This window comes from Haemaphysalis longicornis, unplaced genomic scaffold (genome assembly GCF_048455015.1).
Source record: "Haemaphysalis longicornis isolate Haplotype H1 unplaced genomic scaffold, Haemaphysalis longicornis Haplotype H1 scaffold_15, whole genome shotgun sequence".
In the NCBI taxonomy this organism is placed as follows: domain Eukaryota; kingdom Metazoa; phylum Arthropoda; class Arachnida; order Ixodida; family Ixodidae; genus Haemaphysalis; species Haemaphysalis longicornis.
In genome coordinates, this window is record NW_027526257.1 from 6,250,994 (window position 1) to 6,274,600 (window position 23,607).

A 23,607-nucleotide genomic window follows, 5' to 3' on the forward strand; every position below is an offset into this window, starting at 1 on the left:
CGACACACAGCGCGACGGGAAATGGCGATGCGTAATTGCGAGGAACGAGCATGCAATTGGTCTGCAGTGGCCATAGAGTTTCATACAATATTAACTAGAGGGGATACTGGCGCTAGTGTCAATACGAACATGGCAGCGGCCCGTACGCTTCAATCGGAATGATGGGTAGTTCTGGAACCGGATTGAGTAGGATCAAAACGAGCATCTGGCTGCGCAATTTCTGTTTTTTTGACAGAAAAAACTCTTATTGCGCGGTTCCCCGTATACAAATTACATGGCGAACAAGAAAGTTAGTGACAAAAAAACGGTTTTGTCCGAAATAAAGCGGTGCGTTTAAATAAAAAGCCGACGCGGAATCTAGGGGCTTGTGGAGCAGGTTTGCCATATGGTGCCAACTACAGCAGCACGCGGACTTCTTTAAAAACTACTTGGAAAAGTTTCGGCGCTGCTCTTTGTAATAGGAAGAGAAAAGTTTTGTGCTCATAAAAAAAACATTTACCTTTGGAGAAGTAACTCTTGCCTGAATTAGTGACATTCATCAAAGTGCGTTCCTATCAGCCGCCAGTACTGCTGGTCTACACCGTAGGAGCCGGCGTTTGCACGAAAGCTGTGGCTATACCAAGCGAATCGCAACCGGTGCCAGCTTCGACAATACATTGCTCTGCCGAATGAGCAGCGCCGCAACTCCTAATTCGCCGGCGACTTCGCCGCACAGAGCGCGGTTATTCGTGTTTTCGTGCTCGCTGTGCCGGTAATGAATTGATAACGCACCAAATTAGCAACCCTGGTAATAACACATTCCACTGATGCCGGCGTCAGTGCGCGCGTGGCATGCAGTTAAAAGAGGAACGTATTTTTGATAGCTTCTTCCAACACCCCGCCTAGGCAAATGGGTTCATGTAAATCGAAAGCTAAAACGAAACTGCCTGCTATTCATAGTAACTTCCACAAGCCATCGAGCGCCAATACAAATCGAGAACTACCCATCACGCCAATTGAGGCGTACGATCGCAGCGCCAGATTCCTCTCGAGTTGGTATTGTGTGAAACTCTATGGTACTGGCGACTGGTCAAGTGATTATGGGCTCAGTAGCAAATTTTAATTGAACTTGAAGAGCGAATCAGCTGTGGGGGTTGTACCGGCAGGATGGAAAGTTGGGCGAGTTGGTAGGTTGACATGATGAAAAAACACGTACCACGCTGTTTTTAAATCGAGTTGTATCAGGTCTGAACGAGGTTTAGAAGGTGCAGTCTATAGATCTCAACCAGTGGTGACGCGTGCTGCCGAGATGTGCGACAGAAATTTTAACAGGTCAGCAGAAAGTTTAACAAAGCTTTCGCCTTCACGTTCGTAAAAAGTTGAGAAATTCAAAAAATTATTGTTTGTTTGGTTAAGAAATCAGGAGCATTATTATTTTATTGGTTATGTTTAGCCGCTGCTTGTGCGTAGTTTGCTAAAAAAATTATTAAACCAGCCTACAGCATAGCCGGAAATTTTGTATTTAAGCTGTTATATTTGAGTAGCTCCACTTTTGCACCCCAACAATATATAATTATTTCTTTTTTTAATGCGGTAGATTACTAAATAATTGCTTATATAATAACACCTTTTATTCTCAGCAGTATGTTCGTCAAGCTTCGTTTTTATCAAGGAGGTTAAACCTCCTTGGTTTTTATACATATAGAACAGATTGTTAAATATGATGTGTTATTGCTAACGCTTTCAGGGCGTGTATTTTTGTACATAAATACATTCGGACATGTTGAAAAAAAAATTGGCTCCCACCCGCGCTTTAATTGTTGTTAGTCTGCACAGCTGAATACGACATCCAGAACGATTGCCTTTGCGACGCCACTTGAATTTACAGACGTTACTCTACAAAGAGTGAAACCAGAGGCTCTGGCAGCCGTTACCTATGTTTCGCGGAGTTGCGTCCGCATAATGAAATGACCAAACGCAGCAGCAACGCATAAGACAGAGAGCACCGTCTGGCGAAGGGTGAGGATCAGAACGCGACCATATGGCGTCACCTCTCTCCCTGCGTGCCCTTAACACTGGTTTCATGCGTCGCCGCCAAGAAGCGCCCTCCTCCTCGCCAAACGCTGTTCCTTATGCCGCTAAATCACAGCCCATGAACTCCGTTACTATATATAATGCGGTTTGCACTTCACACGAGAGCTTCCAAAGAGAGCGGATGGTTTGACCTGCCGCGGTGCTCGTTCAGTGCAACGTCTCTTTCCCTCTATTGTCGTGTGGGCGCGGGGAATAGGTAACACGATGGGCTTCGCTCCGTTTTTGTATTCGTGTCCCACCCTATATTTGTAGCCCATTTCTTTTTGCACATAGAAACGAGGAACTATGTTAAAGCATTCGCATATGCAATTTAGAAAAATAAACTACGCAAGAAAGGGTAACTTAATTTCCTCAAGAACGTAACACTTTACGTAAATACCAATAGACCGAGTCCTCCCACCTTCACCATTCCAAAGGAAACATCTACTGTTTCGTTTCCATGTTCATTTCCAAAGAAAAACAGCAAAAATGTGATGCAACTCATTCATACAAATACTGGAGCCGTGAATAGCTTGCATCACGAACCCCAGTTTCCTGACGAAATACCAAGTTGGATACAGTGGCCCTTGCGAAGACAGACAATGTGTGGCCACACCAGTTTGTGGTTTTATCGCGCAGCCTTTATGTTTCGTCCCGCCACTAGATTGCTGCCCCGATAACAGTCCACCGGTGCCCCCAGATGCCACTCAGTCGTGGTGGTGCAATTTTCTCGCTTAACCGCAGTCGGTGGCGACTCCCAGTTTTCCTGCCGAAATCCGGCACACTTCTTCAATTTGACTGAGCTTCGCGTGATGTCACGTAATCATTTGTTTATCGTGACGGCTCTACTCACACTTTGCGCAGAATATGGTCACATCCTCAGCTTACGTGAAGTTTGAAGTTGAAGTTTGAAGTTTATTTTTATTTTCACGTTTTAAAAGAGCGTACAAATAGTAATACCGAGGAGGTCCCGTAGTTAAAAAACTTTCGGGGGGACCTCCTGTGACAAAGTGTACAACGGAACAGCGTAGTGTAGCCAACAAGTAAAAAACACATCAAACAAAAATGAGCAAGAAGAGGCAGAAAGCAATGCATATATGTATATACATACATACGCACACATATATCCATTCATTTGAAGCAATACAAACATATGCACATAAAAATTGCAGTAAAACGATTCTACGTAAGAACAGAAGCACAGGGAAAAAAATGGCGCTACAACAAAAACACGTTTATACATTAGGCCAAGGTAGATAATAGAAAACTTTTTATTGGTTTCGGAAAAAAATGGGAGAGTGAATTGATTTGAGGGGGTTCGGTAGTTCATTCCACATTGAAATGGCGGCGAATACGGCAGTTTTTTTTTGCCGTAGTAAGAGCAAATTATTGGTAAAATTAGGTTATTGTGTTCTGAAAAGCGGGTGTTTTTGGCGTTAAAAAGTAACGACTGGTCGATGCAGGTGTCCATGGATTCATTATTTTTAGCGCGAAGGAGAAAAATGCACATTTTTATGTTATATTCAAATACAAGGGGTAGGATTCGAAGGTCAAAATATAAATTTTGAGCACTGTCTCGCGGATGGCTTGAAATAATTATTTGGATGGCTCGGTTTTGCAAAGAAACAAGCGTTGATGGATGAACATCATAGGTGCTTCCCCACGAACCTAAACAATATGTTAAATTACTGTGTACAAAACAGTTGTAAAGAGAACGGAGAACAGGCACAGAAAAATATGCGCGAGTCCTAATTACTGCATGAATACCAAACGCAGCTTTACTAATAGGTGACTTGATGTGCAAGTGAAAGTGAAATTTTAAATGTTTATCGAGGACCACTCCTACGAATGTGGTGAGCAGTTTTATTTCACTTGCATGTAACAAAAACCTCGTTCACAACTACCGTCTAAAATTTTTCAACAAAACGTTTCTAGAAAAATACAAAACTACGGGGAAGCACGGCACCATTGCTTTACTGGAAACAGCGCTTTAACATACAGTGAGGTACACTGTCCAAGAGAAACGGCGGGCGCGTGGCCGCTGCGCTAAGTAAAGCGCCGCTGCCTCAAAGTGGCCAGAATCGGATAGCTGGCACATACGCACTGACCGCATTTGGCGGGATAAGCCGCTGAGTCGTCTGTACAGCCCTCCTCTGCAGCGCTAGGCTTGCGATAACTGGGTAATTTCGCCCTCGAAGGATCTAAGCGTCAAGGCCAAGCGCCGAATAAGACGAAAGCGGCTTCTCCCGCCTGGAGTTCGTGCGAATGTGCCGGCTGTCGGCGATTCTCGCCAATTTTAGTGTCGCCGCTTTGCGGGGTTATGGGGCCACGCGCTCGCCATTTTCCTTTAACAGGGTTGTACCGCATTGTGCTCTGTGACAGTTGTGTTAATTATCAGCGGCGTTAAACATTCATATACCGCAATCTTAACACCCTTTAAAAAATACATCTCCCACATTTATACCCTTCAAATTGAACAAAAGCTGCCCATGACGGGCACGATCAAAGGTTTTCTGAATATCTACTTGTAGCATGGCTACTTTAAGAAAAAAAAACATGCCACAGCACGGCAAGACACAGCGCGCTACGGGAATGTTGGTTAAAATACTGCGGCCTCCAATCCCACCGGTCAGATCTGGCCCGACGACTTACGGATTACTTTCTTAATTCTCCTTGCAATAACCTTCATTAGTATTTATGAGTATATTGGCGAACGCAATGGCTCAATATTCTGTCAAAGACTGCCTTTTCAAAGCATCCTCAGGTTTTGGTTAAGAGTGGTGTGCGTATGCGTGAACGTTGTTGGCAAAGCACCGCATTTGAAAGCTTCCTCGGACAAAAAAAACAAAAAAGGGGTAACCATAGTTGCGTGAATATTATAAAAGCCCGAAACCAGACCATCAAACCCGGCTCTTTACCGCGTTTTAATTCGTCAACTACCGTATCCATTTGTTTAAAACTAATGGAATCTTCCAGTATTTGCCTAGTCCCATCATCTAGCACTGGTTAACAGTGAAAGTCCCGCTCAATGACATCTACTCGGTGACATGGAGCACTGAACAATTCTGCGTGAAGCGGCACGAACTGAAGTTTCCTCTGCTCGTCATCGCGCCTAGCAATACCCTGACAGGGTATTTGAGGTGTTGCTTTTTTTAAATGACCCAGATCCAGAAATACAAACTGAGTCGCACAAAACTACAGTGACAAGAAAAACTTGGCTACCTTTCCCTAAACAAGGGGTGGCAATAAAATAGTTGAGATAACGCCATATCGAAAATTAAACAGATCCGGCTTTTTCACAGATAAAAATTATCCAAATCCATTTGCCCAAAGGGCGTCCGCTTTTGGCTTGGTGGGTGTTTCCAGAAGTACTTTTTTTGCATTTCGAAGGTGACTTTTTTGAATTCTGACGGCAATTAGGAGATTCGCGAAAGTTGTATCGCCCTAAGATGTCAACGAAGAAGTGAATGGAAGGACAAGTGAACGAGAATAAACTTAGAGTTGTCAAGCAATGTTATCATTTCGTTTCACCCTACCCTACGAAATAACTCTTATTATATATTTTTAACTCCTATATTTACCATTTTACTACCTAACTAAACAACCACCGCTACAAACCCTGGCAAATGCCCCTCTAATAGTACGAACGAATTCACCAAGGTGAAGCTTAAGATATGAACAGCCTTGTTGCGAAGCGCTCTGGAAATTTATGGCAAAGCAATTAAGAGCTTCCTTACTTCGTGAGCGTGCTCAGGCGTGCCCAAAAAAAACAATCTTAGGGAAGAATTCGAAGAGTTGCAAAAGGAAGAGGACTCACCTGTTCTCCATGTATAGTTCCACTGTTCTTAAAGTATTGTTGCCTTCCTAAATTCTTTTTACATCAAAACTCAATCGCTCCTTGCTTGAAAGTCCTTTAAATAACGTTTTAACAATATCCCATTAATTTGAGTGGTTCAATTCAATATTATCCTAATACGAGCTTGTCACCCCAGTATTACTCACATTCAAGGCAATTTTTAATTACTTGTGGCCATAAACTTCTCCTAGCTGACTTGTAAAATATATTATGTAATAGCTTTGAAGGCGTTGCATTTAGGTCTTGTACAAACTCGCGTTATGTGTATCTGGCTCATTTCGCAAAAAACGCCTTATTTTTCAATATCGTTGGCCCTTGCATAACTCATCTCATAACTAAGGCACGTTTTCTGGGCGCCTCCCCTGCCACAACCTTTCTGCACGCGCTCTGATTGTTTCCCCTTGTGTCGTCCCTGATCGAGCGTTCCGAGCGTGCTTTTGATTGTTGCAATATCGCCATCGAACAATCCTGACATCTGGCAATCTAGCTTCAAAATATGACTGAGATTGTGTCAAAGGGTGCCCTCTTCCTCGCTTTCGGCTCATTTAAAAAGACCGCTCTTTTAATGGCCGTCATTGTGAAGTCTTACTTGAAAAGCTCCCACTTTGCTGTCCACCCAATTTCAATTTCATCTGTTCGCTTAACAAAGATCTGCTCCACAGCCTTGTTGAAAGTGTTGTACTCTAGTAGATCACCGCTTGATTTTCACTACTCCCAATAAATTCTTTTGTATACCTTCCGCTTCCCCCCTAGAAAAAACGAGACAAGACAATGATCCCTAAATGATACCTGCTCGAGTGCGTCATTTTTGCATGCCGACAAACGCTCCACAGAGACGTGTATCCCATCTAAGCGCACTTAACTGTTTCCTTGAAAGTGCGTGTAGCACACCGTCCTCAGGTTACTCTACAGCGGGACGCATCAGAGACTTGAGACTCCTTTAGAATACCAGCAAGTGTCTGTACACTGTTATCGATCGACGTTCCCTATCCTAGGTGGTCTTCGCGTGAGTACACGCAATTGAAATCGCCCGAAAAATTATATTCCTATCATGCTCTAGATGTTCAGAAAAACACTCATCGCTATCGCTCACAAAGATTAGCGGCGTAAAAGCATGTTACTCTGAATTTACCACTTGCAACGGAAAAATAACGAATAACTAGCGTGCCATTGTCGCTGGACGGAACACCCTAAAATTCAGTGACAATGGCGCTTTAGGCACAAATTTGTTACCAAAGTCCTGATGCCCCGAACCCTTCCTTAATTTTTGAATTCTTACCGCAAAGAAGGTGAACCCTATAGTTGTAGAAAAAGTGTAGTTGAATCATTTTTCCTACTTTTATTTCTAGTTTCTGGGTTTTTCAGTGAACATAAAGGGCTACTATCTTTCTGCTCTTCAACATCATTATTATAATCATAATCATCACTAATAGAAGCTGACCCTTCCCCCACCCCTCTCAGAAAAAACCGGGATCAGACCGCGAACACACACGCTGAAAAGTTTAGCGAACGGACGTAGCACGCCATTAACACCTTCCTCAACCCCAATTTTTCTCTTCTGCCCAGCAAAAATATCTAGTACTTTCAGGCGTGAGGCAGTTTAGCCGGTACTACTTTCGCCGACCTCCGAGGGCGGATACATTCAAGGTGCCCATACAGGTGACCATTGAAGTTGTACCATTTTGTAATTGGGTGCTATTCTGAAGGCAATGCGCTATACACACAGAACTCAAATAAGCCGGAATGGGAGTAAATGGCTGGTTGCATAACTCAGTACCAATTCGAAGTTTTCAAAACTCCTTCCAATGGGAGTTTCGCCTTACTCCCATTAATTCGGCAGTTTTTCTCAGTAGCTTATGGGAGTTTCATTTTACTGCCACTACAATAGGTGTTTTCGGATGTACCATTAGGAGTGTATTCTTTTCTCAAACTGGGAGTTTTCAGTGTGCACGTTGGGAGCAGTGTTGGCCTGCATTCGAGGTTTTTTTTGTGTGTGTTTTTGTGCGCTTCATATATATGCGCTGCAGTGAAATTTTTTACTGTATTTGGGAGTTCTTAATAGGGCACAGGAAGCATTTGTATTTTTCGTTGGGGATCACGTAATTTGTAGTCTTTTTCCGCTTCAAACGTTGAATGGCGAAACATGAAAAAGTTTGTTTTCTCCACATTCAATTTATTGAAAAAAAATTACATGAATACGATATAGTCTGAACATGTTAATAAGAAATAAAAACACTGAATCAACAAAGCACCTACATCGACAACACAAGGTATCTTGGTAAGAAATTTATCTACTACAACACTCCTCAACGAAAAAAATTTAAGCCATTTGCAAACAATGAGGTCAGCATGTCGTCGGTGCGCTGTTCGCTTGCACCTGCCTCCAAAACGTTGACGTTGCCGCACGCCCTGGCACGTTCACCAGGACGCCAGAGCAGCACATTCATTAGAGGGATAGAAAAACGCTTTAAATCTGTGGTAACAAATACAGAAGCATATTGGGCACCTGACCTGAAAAAAAAATCGCACTGTAATGACACTGAACTTGTCACTCTTGTGTCCAACTTTCCGTAATGGCTGAATGTTTATTTAAAGCTACGAAAAATTGCACTTCCGTCCGAGACACCTGCGCTCACTAGTTCGTCAAAACGAAGTGGTCTGCTGTTCAAAAGGGTGCGCGACCCTTGTGGCGACCAACTTCTCAAAATACTTCCTTTCCCTCTTTTCCTTGCGTGTAGTGTTCTGGGAACGAGCTTCAGGTTTTACCACCCGCACTGCCCCTCTCTTCCCTCACCGAAAGTAAAGCAAAATTTTCGGTCGGCGTGACGCCTGCACCTGCCCCCCTTCAAAAAAAATAATTAAGCAGTCGTCTGTCGACTCCACGGAATGTTCCCTCGAATGGCGTTTGCTGGTTACAGTTACACGCGCCTAGCGTACGGAGAGCTCCCACGGGGCCCCGACCTTCTCCCTTTCCAGTGAAACCAACTAATCGCCGGCGGCACGCACAGGTCACCCTCCTCGTAGCAGGCCCGGCTGGCACCACACGTACTTCTCAAGAAAAGCGGCCGCCCTGCTACGTTTGACCGGCCAACTTCAGCCTCGCCTACCAGTAAGCCACAGACACAGCCTAACAAAAACACCTAACAGCCGTTCAGAGTTCGGACAGTTTTCATTGTGCTCGCGAGTGTGAATAACTGAGTGTTCTGCTCGAGACCCGCGCAAATACGCATTGCTTTCACACCGTTCGGCCTCCCCAATGACGTTCCGGGCATGGCGCCGTCTTTCACGCACAACGCTCACCTCCAGTAGCGGAGAATCACCCGTGCAGTGGCGCGAGAAACCTGTTGAGTTTATCTGACACTAGAAGGGGCACAAGTCTCCCAAATTGTTGCGTACAATAAAAAAACGTGAAAATGTTACCCTTGGCACAACCGCGTTTTTTTAACGAGCCACACTCAGCGATCACTGCATTTAGGCCTCGCGTCGGCTCGCAGGCGTATTCCGTCGGCTCGAAGGTCGGTGACACGGAGGCGACGTTCCAGTCCGTAGAACATCATTGCAGGCTGGTTCCACAATGTTCGCAACGAGCTTCGGTTGTTGGGAAGCACTTCACATCCGTTCGTGCGGCCGCAAGTTCACACCGGCAATAAATTTCCGGGGACGCTGGTGCTCACACGACACACGACACCAACTGGCAGCCATTTTGTAAGTAGGCATAAAGGAGAAAGGGGTGAGAGAGGAGGTCAAAGAAATAGAGGAGGCGTGGGAGTTTTTAGTACTCCCATTGGGACAAACGCAGTAATCGCAGCTAGATACTGCGTTTTGTGATGAGGTACAATCGTGGTAAATGCGCTAATTCACGACGGCTTGTGGTCCCCGGTGTAAACTGGCAGTTTTTCCACCATCACACTACCACACGTGTGAGAAAGCCGCCTGCCATGAGGAGTTTAAAAGACGTATTCCAGCCAAGAAACTACCATTCAGGCTAACTTGTGTTTTGTGTGTATTTTCAACTGCGATTACATTGTTCATTTCGTCGTCACCGAGTACCGCGGTAGGGTGAGGGCATGTTTCTCTGCATTTTCCAAAATGCGGTATAGTAACGCTACAAGAATAGCCCTAAAAACAAGTTTTCGGGGTATACTTGTCCCCGAGAATCTCCGCGTGTCATGTTTAGCCAACCAGATGCGACTGCCCAAAGAAATTTAGGACTGTAACTCTCACGGCAGCCGTGATAAAAAACCCTTCCTACAAAATTTTATACCCATATTTTGTTATCAGTAGACAAATCCTTTGGATTGTTTTATTGTTTTAGAGTTTTCCTTTTTTCCCCATGATGTGCCCGTATACTATTGCGGTCATTATGTAACAGCCTCAAGGGGGACTCACCAGTTAGCATTCCTAAGGGTCTTTCTACATCTGACCACCGGGTTCAAAATAATAGCGCCTTCCCACATATGCGCTAAGTTGGATCCTAATTGGCTTTCTTCGAGTACTTTTTTTACCCACCAACCAAGCTAAGCAAAAACAGTATTCGGCTCAAAAGGAATGCGTGTTTAAGTCCTCGATGGGTGTTGACCTGCTGTGCTCATTTCCGCCCTTTCCATGTCAGGTGCACTATAGGATCTTTATTGAGTTCTATAAGAAACCGTAATAACTCTTCAATTAAGGCCTGGACTTTTAGCACCCCTCCAAGGAGTTATCTGTTTACGTTGTCATATTCTCCTGTAATGTCCATCGGAAATAACATTTTAAAGGAAAGGAATACTAGTTGACCCGCCAACAAGAAAGTGTAGTAGGATTGCTTTGGATATTCTGTTGGTATTTCGTTCATGGCCACACCTTTAAATTATGCTACCTTTTCCTCAGCTGTATAGAGTAGTCACGCCACAAAGGAACGAGTTAATGCGTAAGATTCGTGGCGTGGTACCCCTCAGCCCCGAAACAGTGAAACGTTTCTATTTGCATACGAGCGCTATAATAGCGAAGTTAACACATTTCTAACTAGTTTCAAAACGTAAGTAGAGGAAATTCATCTAACAGAATCAAAACCAACAAATATAACAAAAATACGAAAATAGGAAATAAGAAAGTGAAATTACTCGCTAGAAATATACACGCTACATGCTTTCCCCGCGAAATAAAAAAAAACAATATTGGAAAAGAAGAACACAAAAATAAGGTAATATTAGTGAAAGCTGGTATACCGTGTGACGGTGGACTGACGACCCCACGCCACATGACGTTGCTCGTCAAAAAGTTTTAATTCCTCTCTCTCTCTCTCTCTCTCTCTCTCTCTCTTGCGTTCGCACAGAATTCCTCAATTCCAAAGAAGTGCCAGCCATGCAGTACGGGTCGGATCGTTCGGATTATTTCGCAATGACCTGAATTTCTGCACATATCACACCTGAGCCCGCGGTTGTGACTTATAAAACCTGACGGCATGATTATAATTTGTTTCATCTTGGAAATAGCACAGCCGATGGAGACAGCCGAGTATTTTTGCACGGGGCACGCAGCTGCAAAGTGATTCTAAAAAACCATCACAGTGTCCAATAATTCAGTTCGCTTATTTGCTAGAAGTACATAAATGTTCACCTACATTTAGTTTCCCTCTAATGGCAGCCTGTCGACTTTGATCAAGCAGTTTGCGTATTAGTCGCGAAAGTGATCGGATGCGGCGACAAGATATGCGCTGTGGGATATAGCGCATGCTTCCACCATTGAGAGCAGTGTTGTCGCAGCAAGCCAAGCGGAATTGCTTCTACGAAAGATGGGAGTGTATTCTGTTGTACAGAATACTTATAATATTCTATAAGACCGCTTACTAATCCAGATATTCGGTCATATGTGTCAGTCGCAGGGACGGTTGCAAGTCACGAAGTGATAATAAAGGAGTAACCCTGAAACAATATACAGTACACTCGCGATGATTCAAACTTCTGATAATTCAAACAAAATCCTTAGTTGAGGTCTCGTCGATTTTGAATTATCGAAAGTTTATTGTGTTTGCAGAATGTAATCACTTCTCGAATGTCCTGCAAGCACTTCGAGCAAAATCAACGCACAATGGTTTTATTGACATGCAAGTAATAGCCTAATACGATTTGTGGGGGAGTAGAGAACATCAGCGGTAGAACAATTAGGCAAGAGGTCAAAAACAATTAAAGCAAAAACCGAGAAAAAAATTAGCTCGGCACCTTCGAGCGGAACTTTGTCGGCAGTGGGCACGAACGGGTTGTGGGCGAATCTGACAAACCACTTTATCAACAAACGCGGGCACCCAGTGATATGCATTCATATTACATGAACAAATTAGTTCAGTCAGACAAATTTGTTGGGGAGCACGTATCATAAAAAATGAAAAACCGCCAATGGGCACGATGGGCATGTCTAATAAATAAAATGAATTTGTTAAATAGAAATACAGAAAAAACAATATAAAGAAATGAAAAAAAAATGTCTACTTATGAGCAGAATTCTTAGGCCACTTGTATTTGTTATGTATTTGGCTGGGAATAATCTCACGGCAACCGTGAGAATTGCTTCCGAAAATTCTCATGGCGGTGTCATAAAAGCGGCTGGCCTAAAATTCACTGAAATATACTACCTCCCAACCTAAGCTAACATAAACTAATCTCACTGAACTTCACCATACGAAACCTAACGCACTCTCCCTAAAGTACTTTGCCCTTCCGAACACATCGTAACCAATCCGAATTCAGCCGAAAAGCAATTAAGTTAGCCTAACCCAGCCCAGCAAAAAGAACACCACTTACATTAAACCTATTCAACCCATTCTACAGCCGTCGGTCACTTGATATTGTAAACACCAAAACGAAAAAGGCATTACAAATCAGGATGAGCGAGAACTACAAAAATTACGACAACTAAAAAACACATCCACCGGCCGGACTCAAACCTGCGCCTTCTCTTTCATAAGCAGGCGATATACCACAGCACGAGAAGAATTTTTTTTATTTTCTGTGCTCTGCATTTTTACCTGTGATGGATGTCGTAAAAAGCGCGTACCTTGCTTTGTTTGGCGGAAGCTACTGAGAAAGTCAAAAGATATCAATTTTTGAAGTACTAGAAAGAATTCAGCAAAGGGATTTTCCACTAATGTAGATCTAGCACTAATAATTTACCTTTTCCCTGACATATGCGCTCGCGTTGTGCGCTTGACGTCCACAAAACGCCGCCAGATGCTATACAGTCCTAAAACAATAATCCTATCATGTGGAACTGCGGAAACTGATTCCATAGGGTTTGAGGAGATACTCTTTCTTTAGGGTTCTCGCCTTAAAATCCCAGAACAAAATGGCATGCAAACACTTCGTGAAAACATGCGCTGTAGTTTCCAGTTCCTGGCACAGGATGCTCAAATTATAAGAAGCCACAAAAGGACCTGGTTCATCCATCCATGTTTCACAAAGTGTGTTGAAGTGCCGTTTAAAAATTTGTTTCGCGGAGGCTGGCATTAGCATGGCTTTCACCCTGGACAAACCTTCTTGTCCTTGGCCTGCACAGTACACTGCTCGGTCGAGAGTTAAAAAAATAATTTTTTTTTCAGATCTTTTCTTCGACCTTTCCTCAAAACAAAACAAGCAAGATACCGAAAAAAGTTTCACCAATCCACGCTGTAAAGGTGGTTGGCTGTGAAGCTGTAAACGACACCCACAACGATTACCCATGCACGTCACTTCAATTCAGACATGTGGCTCTACAAATACTGAAACCAGAGACGGCAGAAAGCAGCAGCTCCGGAAGAACTAAAGCTGAGACGAACATCACGTGAAGGTTGGGCAGGAGGGCGGCAGGCGTGACTATGGTGTTATCTCTTTCCCTGTCTTCCCCTCGCTCTTCTTATACGAGTGGCCGCCAAAAATCACCGCCTCCGCCACCCTCCTCATCCCAAGCCGCGTTTCAGTTCACCGATAACCGAAACCACGTGAACGCCGCTGTCATACTTGATGCGGTTTGCACTTCACACGGGGCTTGCAATGGGCGCAAGGGTTGGTTACACCGTCTGTATGCTCGTTGAGTGCACCTTCTGTCAATGCGTCTCCGGATAGGGGGGTGTACCTTAGTCAGTAAGACTTCGGACTCTCCCTCCATTTTTCTATTAAGGTCCATTTCTGTTTCTGTCGGGGCCAGTAACTACTTTTGTTTAGCATGGGAGTTTTCTGCGGCCGCAGACACGAACAGTTCCTTGGCTGGTAGAGGTATACTGCTTCATAGTAAAAAGGTGGACTTGTTCGAGGAGCAGAAATCGAGCCGAGGATTGCACGCCCAGAATGGGCTTAATCCGGGGAGCGTGAGGCCAACATTTCCCGCTAGGAAACGGAAACTCCAATGCGGATGGTGGCAAGAACAAGGACGCGGAACCAGGGCGACACACCGCTCGTCTGTAAATGGCGAGGAATGATCATGGCAGTGTGATGATGGGATCAGCAGCAGAGTTTAACGGGTTTTGTAACAGCAAATCAGCTGCACTACCATTGGTATTGCATACGGCTTGGAAAAGATTCAAAGGGTGCTGTCGTAAGCGGTCATCAAGTAGTGATACTTGAGTTAAAAGAAACTGCAATTATAACCGCAGCAAAGCAGTGCGTCTGACAAAGGTTACGCCTTGACTCGATTAGAAAGTGTCAAAATTCCAGCAAAATACAAGTGGGTTACTTTGTAAAATTAAGCGGTGTTTTTTGTTTTATTCGCATGAAACACGGTATCGCACTCTATAGTTAACGCAAAATTGAAAAAGGTGTAGGTATCTTAGCAGTTTTTTTGCTAAGTTTTTAATCTTGCAGTATTTGCAACGTTGTGCCAAAAATAGTTTAAAGGTGCACTTTTGTTTATTTTTCTAGACGTACAAAAAAGCCTCCCACAATTAAGCAACAAATTCAAGTAACCTCTCCGAAGAGGTAAGGCCAACTTAAACAAACTTTTCAGCTTGAATTTAGTGGTGTGTTTAATTGTATGTAGTTGAGCGCACTTATGTTGAAAATATTAGCACTACCACACCGTGAATGTGGCTGTGGCTGGGCTGCGAAGGAGTCAACTACACCCAAATTCAGTACTCACTCGACGTCACTTGAATTCACAGACGTTGCTCTGCAAAGTTTGACGCAGAGACTCTGGCAGCTGTCAACTGTGTTTCGCGGCAAAGGCGTCCTGATAAGTACTGACCGAACGCAGCAGCAGCGGCAGAAAGAAAACAGGGAGGAGCGTCTGCCGAAGGGTGAGGAAGCGGGCGTCATGCAAGGTTATGGCGTCACCTCTCACTGCATGCCCTCGCTCCTGTTTCATGCGTCACCGCCAAGAAACTCCCGCTGCTTCTACTGGCGCTGTTAAGTTCCCCGTTAACCAAACTACGAAACGCCGTTATCATAGATAATGCGATTTTCAAAACCTTGCTAGACCTTCCACTGTACTCTCTGAGTGCACCGTCTGTCTCCCTGTCTCGTCGTGCGAGTGCTGCTCAGTGGGTGTAGCTGAGTCGATGGCCGGCTGTTGCCCCGTTACTGTATTCGGCACCACGTTCGATTCCTGGCGGCGGCGATAATTTCTCTTGTTTGTCCACGGAATTTTACTCTTGAAGCCGACGGCCGCCACAGAACCCTTTGCGGATAGAGGTATAGCGCTTCGCAGTAAAATACCGCACACAAATGAAAATTACTTTGCCAACGAATTCTCTCAGATTTGCTATAATTGCCGGCCATTCCGCTTGGCACGGAGAAACAATGAACTGTAATAACGCATTCGATTAAGGCAACTTGAAAAAAAACTAAGCAAGAAAGGGTCGCTTGAACCCCTCAAGAACGCAAATCTTACGTATGTATGTGAAATCCAGAGCCCTACTACAATAACTCTAGAAAAAAGAAAATTTTGACTCGTGCATTCCCACGTGGAATTCCAAACAAAAACAGGAAAAATACAATCCAACGTATTCATATCAATACGGGAGCAGTGATAAACTTGCGACACGATCCCCACTTTCACCAGGAAATACCAAGTTGCCTAGTTGCCCTTGCGAAGACGGACAATGCGCGGCGACCCGACTTTGCGGTTTTACCGCGCAACCCGTGTGTTTTGTCCTGCCACTAGATTGCTGTCCCGATAACTGTCCATCAGTGCCCCCAGATACCACTGAGGGGTGGTGGTCCAATTTAGGCGCTGAAAAACAGTCGTTATCGATTTCCAGTGTCCGTGCCAAAACCTGGCACACTTCTGAAATTGAATGAGCTTCGGGTGACATCACGCTATTATTTGATTATCGTAACAGCTCTACTCACACTTTGTGCACAATAGGGCCACATAATCAGCAACCGTGAGCAGCTTGACTTCGCTTCCATGCAGCACAAAACCTCGTACATAACTATCGTTTATAATTTTAGAGCAAAAGGGTTTTAGAAAAATAAAAAACAACCGAGAAACAGGGCAACCTTGCCTTATTGAAGACCGCACTAGAATGCACACTGGGGCACTTTTGTTAATTATGAGCTGCATCAACCATTCATGCTACGCCAGCTGAACGCCCATTAAAATAACATCTCCCACGTTTATGTGCTTCAAAACTGCGAAAAATTATTCATGACAAACACCATCAAAGGATATCTCACATTCTACCTGTAGCACGGGTTCTTCCGAAAAAGCATGTCACAGCACTGCAAGATAGTTGGCGCTACGTGAATCTTTGGTACAATACTTAGACCTTTATTGTCACACGTCTGGTGAAGTCGCTCGGCTATAGTCCTCATAAATATTTTGATGTTTGTGGTGGCGAACGTAATGAATCAATATTCTGTCACCGACTGTCTCTTCAAAGAATTCTCGGAATCTGGTATAATAATGGTGGGCGTGCGTGCTAAAGTTTTTGGCAGTGCACCGTTTTTGAAAGATTCCTCATATTCAAGAAACAAAAAAGCGGCAATCATAGTATTGTACATCCTATACCAGTCCGAACCCAGACCATAGGAACACAGCTTTACACCGTTTTAATTCGTGAAATGCTGTTATCAAACATTTTAAACTAAATAGGTTCTTCCAGCATTTGCCTAGTCTCGTCATCTACCCGTTGTAACAGCGAAAGCAATTCGCGCTCAACAAGATCTACTTTGAGGCATGGAGAGCTGAACAATTAACTCAGTGTAAAACAGCACGAACTCTCGTTTTCTCTGCTCGTCCTCGCGCATACCAACGCCCTCCCAGAATATTTGTTCAATATTGCTGGGTTTCACATCACGCATCTCTATGTCAGAAGGTGCGTTTAGTGTTGCGCCTACCCTACCAGCAGCCTTTCTGCGCGCGCTCTGATTGTTGTCCCGTGTATTGATCCGAATATATCGCTTCCAGCCTGCTTTTGATGTTTGCGATGTCATCGACGAACAATTCCGACTGAGATTGTGTCGAAGGATGTCTTCTTCCTCCCTTTTTGCTCTAATAAGGCACAACGCTATTTCGGTGGCTGCCAATATGATATCTTGGTTGCCAAGCTACCACTTTGCTCCCCACCCAAATTTCAATTTCATCTGTGCACCTAACAAAGATCTCCTCCACTGCTTTCTTGAAAGTATTGCCGTTTAGTAGCCTAGCGTTTATTTTCACAACTCCCAATTAAAGTTTTTTCTCCTTGCACCCCTTCCCCCATAGAAAAAACGAGTCAAGACAGTGATCCCCAAATGATACCTTGTCGAGTGCGTAATTTTTGCACGACGACAAAAGCTCTGCGGAGACGTATATACGAACTATGCCCGCATGCCTGCATTCTTGAAAGTACATGTAGCACACAGTACATGTTTTACCGTGGAGTGGGCAAGGTAAGAAATGTCAGGCTAGTTTCGTGACTAGTAGCCATTCAGTAGCCATTCAGTTATCAGTAGCCACTTATTTCGTTATAAGTAGCGAAAAACGTTCAATTAAAATGTTTTAAGTTTCCTTTTTTTTTTTGACCATAATTTGCACATACACTATTGCAGCCATTATTAACTGCATTGAGCAAGTCAACATTATTTCGAGCAGATTCAAGGTATAGTTCATGGTTGGCTTGTTTTTACAATATTTTTGTTTGCGACTCCAGAATTACTTTTGAGATTTCTATTTTGTGCTCGTGTTTTCGAGATATATAAGGCATATTTTTAATTGCATGATTTTGTTTTGCGGACATAATACATTGGCATATCCTGTTTTATGCTTTTTTCAATATTCCCTTTGATCAATGGTAACCTCTTAGGCCACTATAAATAATTATTGTTTTACTTCCTGACGATATTCATTTTTTCTGCAGTTCAAGGCGTTACACTGTTGGCGCATTTTATCTATTTTGTTCCTATTTTCAAAATTTGTTTCCGGGCTTTTATTTTAGTTTTACTTTTTTGAAGGAGGTGGAAGAATATTCGTTTCACACATCTGCTCTGCAGGTGGACAACCTAGTGAAAGTCAATGGGGAAAGTAACTTTGCAAAAGGATGAAAAGGAAGAAACAGCATGACAACTAGTATTTGAAATGTGTGGAGAATGTGGCGTACGATATCCCCCTTTCATGCGGACGTGTTTGCGTAGGCCGGACTTGTAGATGCGTAAATCAGCGCCTTAGAGAACCGAGAGCATGAAGGAGTGGAAGACTCAGAAACGGTATCGGGAACGCTCGATCATGGGAATTATGGGAGGCCTCCGTGAATTGCACGATAATTTTCTTAGTAAGTATGACACTCTATATTTGGCGTTTCGGATGAACAATGCGTGAGAACACTATCAACTGTGGTTTTAGAACGAGAGTTGGCTTATCTAGACATTCAAATCGGAGCTGTACTAGATAGCAGCGTTAGGCTTTTAGGTTTTATATTTTAGTATTGATTCTAATGCCGTAATTTGTCACTCCTCCGTCGTCCTCCTCATTGCGCTGTTTTTCAGTGTTAGATAAAACGAATATTTTTATTTCCAAAGTTCGGTTTTGTGCAATTGTTAGATTAATACTTTTGTGGTTTTGCATTTTTGACCAGTCCATTCGACTACCACGTCATCTACAACATTTATCTAATTATTCTTTTACTTCCGCCCGTAATGCGTTTCTTCTGCTAATGCACGACGTGACCTGTGTATGCGATTTCTTATTCGCATTGTCAAGTTTATTTTCCGGAGTTAGTATTTTATTTTTTTTGTGGGGGAAATGTATAAGACTCTTATTTTTGATATGCTGATACCATTTTTTTGTTACAATATTTTCTTTTTGCTATTTCCTGATTTTTTTAAATTTTGTTCCAACGATTATGTACATTTACACTATTATAACGAATAAATTTTTTACTCCAGCATGCAGTGCATTTTGTTGAAATACAGGACGCTGCGCGGTCCTCAGTGTGAGGGTACACGGCCAGTAATGCTACGCAATTATAATATCTCTGTCCTTCCACCCTGTGAAGAATGATTACCGGTGAAACAGGGCGCAGTTGAAGGAGTGCACGAAATAAAACACGTTTTTTCTTTAATTTGCCATTCAGCGTACTTCCATAATTAGCTGAAACAATCTCGTAAGACATACCGTTTCACCTTAGGGCACAAACATAACGGCTCCCTTGCGTCGTAGGAGTCTTACGGCGTGTGTAAGAGTACGACCTAACCGGCAGGACTACGGATGACCGCAGTAGGGTTGTACCGTGCCGTGAGGATGTCCACATTGTAATCTCCCAGCAGTATTACGGGTATGTCAACGGTGCGGTGCGTTAAACCTTCCTGCATGTGCACGCCCCACTTCCAACCCCTTTAAAGTACTCATAAAAACGGCAGAGGGTAGCTCGACACCCCGTGTTATACGAATCGAGTAAAGGCCGGCCGCAGTGGACAGGACTGTAAAGTAGGGCTGTAACCATAATCCATCTGTAGATTGCCATGCTTTGCTTGGGTAGCTTGTATTGTGTGGAAGGGAATCTAACTGGGCCAACTAATTCTCTCAGATTTCCTTAAATTGTGGGAAATTCATCGTGGCACGGAGATAAACTGCTGTAATGCCTTTGGAAAAAGCAACTTGAAAAAAAAAACTACGTAAGAAAGGGTAGCTTGAATTCCTCAAGAACCAAATTTTACGTATGCGTGTGAAAGCCCAAACCCTCTACAATCTGTCTTCGAAAAAGGCAACTTGGAGTCGTGCGTTCCCATGTTGAATTCCAAAGAAAAACAGGAAAAATACATGCCACTTCTTCATATGAATACAGGAGCAGGGAATAACTTTCCTCGCGAACCCCACTTTCACCAGGGAAAACCAAGTTGCGTACAGTGGCCGTGGCGAAGACGGACAATGCGCGGTGAGCCGACGTTGTGGCTTTGTTGTGCAGCCTTTGTGTTTTGACCTGCCACTCGCCTGCTGTCCCGATAACTCTCCATCGGTGCCCCATATACCACTCAGGAGTGGTGCTTCATTTAGGCGCTCAAAACAGTCGGCATCGATTCCCAGTTTCCGTGCCAAAATCTGGCAGACTTCTTCCTATTGACTAAGCTTGGGGAGACATCACGCAATTATTTCCTTTTCTTGGCAGAACTACTCATACATTGTCTATGCGGAATATGGCCACATCATCAGCAACCCGTAGCAGATGACTTCGCTTGATGCAGCACAAAACCTCGTACGTACCTATCGCTTATAATTTTCCCGCAAAAGGGTTCCAGAAAAATACAAAACATCACGGGAAGCAGGGCAACCTTGACTGACTGATAAGCGCACAGGAATGCACTCTTTGGCACTTTTGTTACGTATCAGATGCATCAACCATTGGTGGTACGTTAGAGTAACGCCCATTAAAATAACACCGTCACGTTTATACACTTCAAAACTAAAAAATTATCCCATGAAAAGCACGATCAAAGGCTTTATCAAAACCTACTTGCAGCGTGGCTACTTCCGAAAAAACATGTGACAGCACTGCTAGTACTTGGCGCTACGTGATTCTTTGTAACAATACTTCGTCCTTTAATGCCATACGTTTGGTGCCATACGTTTAATGCCATATATTTTGGCTCCAACCCACGCTTTCAATATGGTTCGACTGTAGAACTGTAAACGACACCTACAACGATTACCCATGTGACGGCACTTGAATTCACAGTAGTTATTCCACACAGAGTGTAACCAGAGACTGCATGGTAGCCCTTACCTATGTTTCGCGGGGTGAGCTTCCGCATAATGAAATCACCAAACGTAGCAGCAACGGATAAGAAAAGAGCACCGTCTGGCGAAGGGCGAGGAGCGGATCCCGAGGATACGGCGTCCCCTCTCTCCCTGCGTGCCCCTCACTCTTGTTTCATGCGTCACCGCCAAGAAGCACCCTCCTCCTCACCGAAAGCTGCTTCGTTCGCCGCTAATTCAAACCACATGAACGCCGTTACTGTCTCGGCATTACTGTCTCGCCGTTACTGTCTCGTTCGGCATTATCCTGTATGTCCCGGATCTCTACAGTAGCCGGGACATACAGGATAATGCCGAACGAGACCTTAGTTCAGAGGAGATAGACATCCCTCCAGTAACGACCGAAGAAGTAAGGAAGGCTTTGAAAGAAATGATAGGGGGCAAAGCAGCTGGTGACGATAAGATAACAGCAGACCTCTTGATGGATGGCGGGGAAATTGTACTTGCAAAACTGGCAAACCTGTATACGCAATGCCTTATGACCGCAATGGTACTGGAATCTTTAAAGAACGCGAACATCATCCTAATCCATAAGAAAGGTGACATGAAGGACTTGAAAAATTACAGGCCCATCCGCGTACTGTCAGTCGTCTACAAAGTATTTACCAAGGTAATCGCTAACGAAAAATCTGCAACCTTAGATTTCAGTCAACCTAAGGAAAAAGCAGGGTTCCGTAAAGGCTATTCAACAATGGACCATATTCACACGATCAATCAGGTGATAGAGAAGTGCGCTGAGTATACTGAACATCTATATATAGCCTTCATAGATTATGAGAAAGCATTTGACTCGGTCGAAACCCTAGCAGTCATTCAGGCATTACGGAACCAGGGGGTAGATGAGCATTATGTAAGAATACTAGAGGATATCTACAATGGGTCTACAGCTACGATCATCCTCCATAGGGAGAGCAGTAAAATACCTATCAGGAAAGGTGTCAGACAAGGAGACACAATCTCTCCAATGTTATTCACAGCATGCTTACAAGAATTATTCAGAACGTTGGATTGGGAATAGGTGGAAGTAAGGGTTAATGGAGAATACCTCAGTAAACTCAGATTTGCTGACGACGTTGCCTTGCTAAGTAACTCGGGGGGACGAATTGCAAAGCGCGCTTTCCGCACTGGGCGAACAGAGTAGAACCGTGGGCCTGAATTTTAATATGCAGAAAACTAAAGTAATGATCAATAACCTCGGGACCGCACAGCAGTTTGAGATAGGTGGCGAGGCAGTGGAAGTGGTAAGCAAATATATCTCCTTAGGCCAAGTTGTGACCCCAGATCCCAAGCATGAGGCAGAGATAATTAGAAAGATCACAATGGGGTTGGCTGCATATGGCAGACCTTCTCAGATAATGAATAGCACCCTACCGTTGTCGCTTCACACTCTACTACCAGAATGTTCGAGGGCTCCGCACAAAATCTAAGCCCTTCTTTGATAACGTCATCTTGAACAATTATGATGCCTACTGTATCACAGAGACTTGGCTACCTCACCACATTATGTCTACCGACTATTTTACAGACGAATACACCGTTTTTCGCAACGACCGAAATTATGCTGCGACAGGACAAAAGTATGGCGGTGGAGTCCTCATCGCCTTGAAGATACCTTTCCGTGCGGTCAGACGGTCAGATCTTGAGCTCTACAGCGAATGCCTATGGATCGAGGTGAAAGTTAAAGGTGCGAAAAATGTTCTTATTGAAGTGTACTATTTACATCCCGCTCTTGAAAATTCTTTGTTTGCTTCAGCCCTACAAGGTTTAACAGAGGTACCTAAACCTGAAAGCTATAACGTTCTTCTTTTTGGCGACTTTAATTGCCCGGGCTCTTGGTGGGACCCCGCACAAAATACCAGCGGAGAGTTCAAAGCAGCTCATTTGTTTAATTTCTTTTCTTTCAATAACATCCAGCCTGCCGTCTTGCACCCAAACCCTGCTGGAAACGTACTAGACACTGTTTTCACAAACCTTAACTCTGTCGTTGTCGATCAGTTCCCCGAACCTATTGTGGCCGTTGACGCGTGGCACCCTCCTTCCGGAGCCTCAGCCCACATATGCATGGCGCACGACAACAGCGTTTCAACTCCCAGACACGACTTTGCTCGCGGAGATTACACATCTCTCTACCACTCGCTCGACAACGCAGACTGGACCTCTGTATACAACGTGCCCTGTGTAGACATGGCCGTCCAGGAGCTAACCCAAACTGTTCATTACTTCATGGACCAATACATCCCAAAGAGGCGAATTCGCTCCTCTAAATTTCCATTCTGGTTTAGCCATGAGCTCCGAGGCGCGCTTCGACGAAAACGTCAATTTAACCGGTTGTTTAAGGCCCACAATGACCCGTCTGCTCTCGCTAGCTTCAGAGAATGGCGCTCCTCAGTGAAAAAGGTCCTTGCCCGAGATAAAAAGATGTTTACGGACTACTCTGAAACATCTCTTACCCACTCCCCTCGGGAGTTTTGGCGGTACGTCAAATTCCGCACACGTCATGCACGCGAAAGCATAACCCTTCA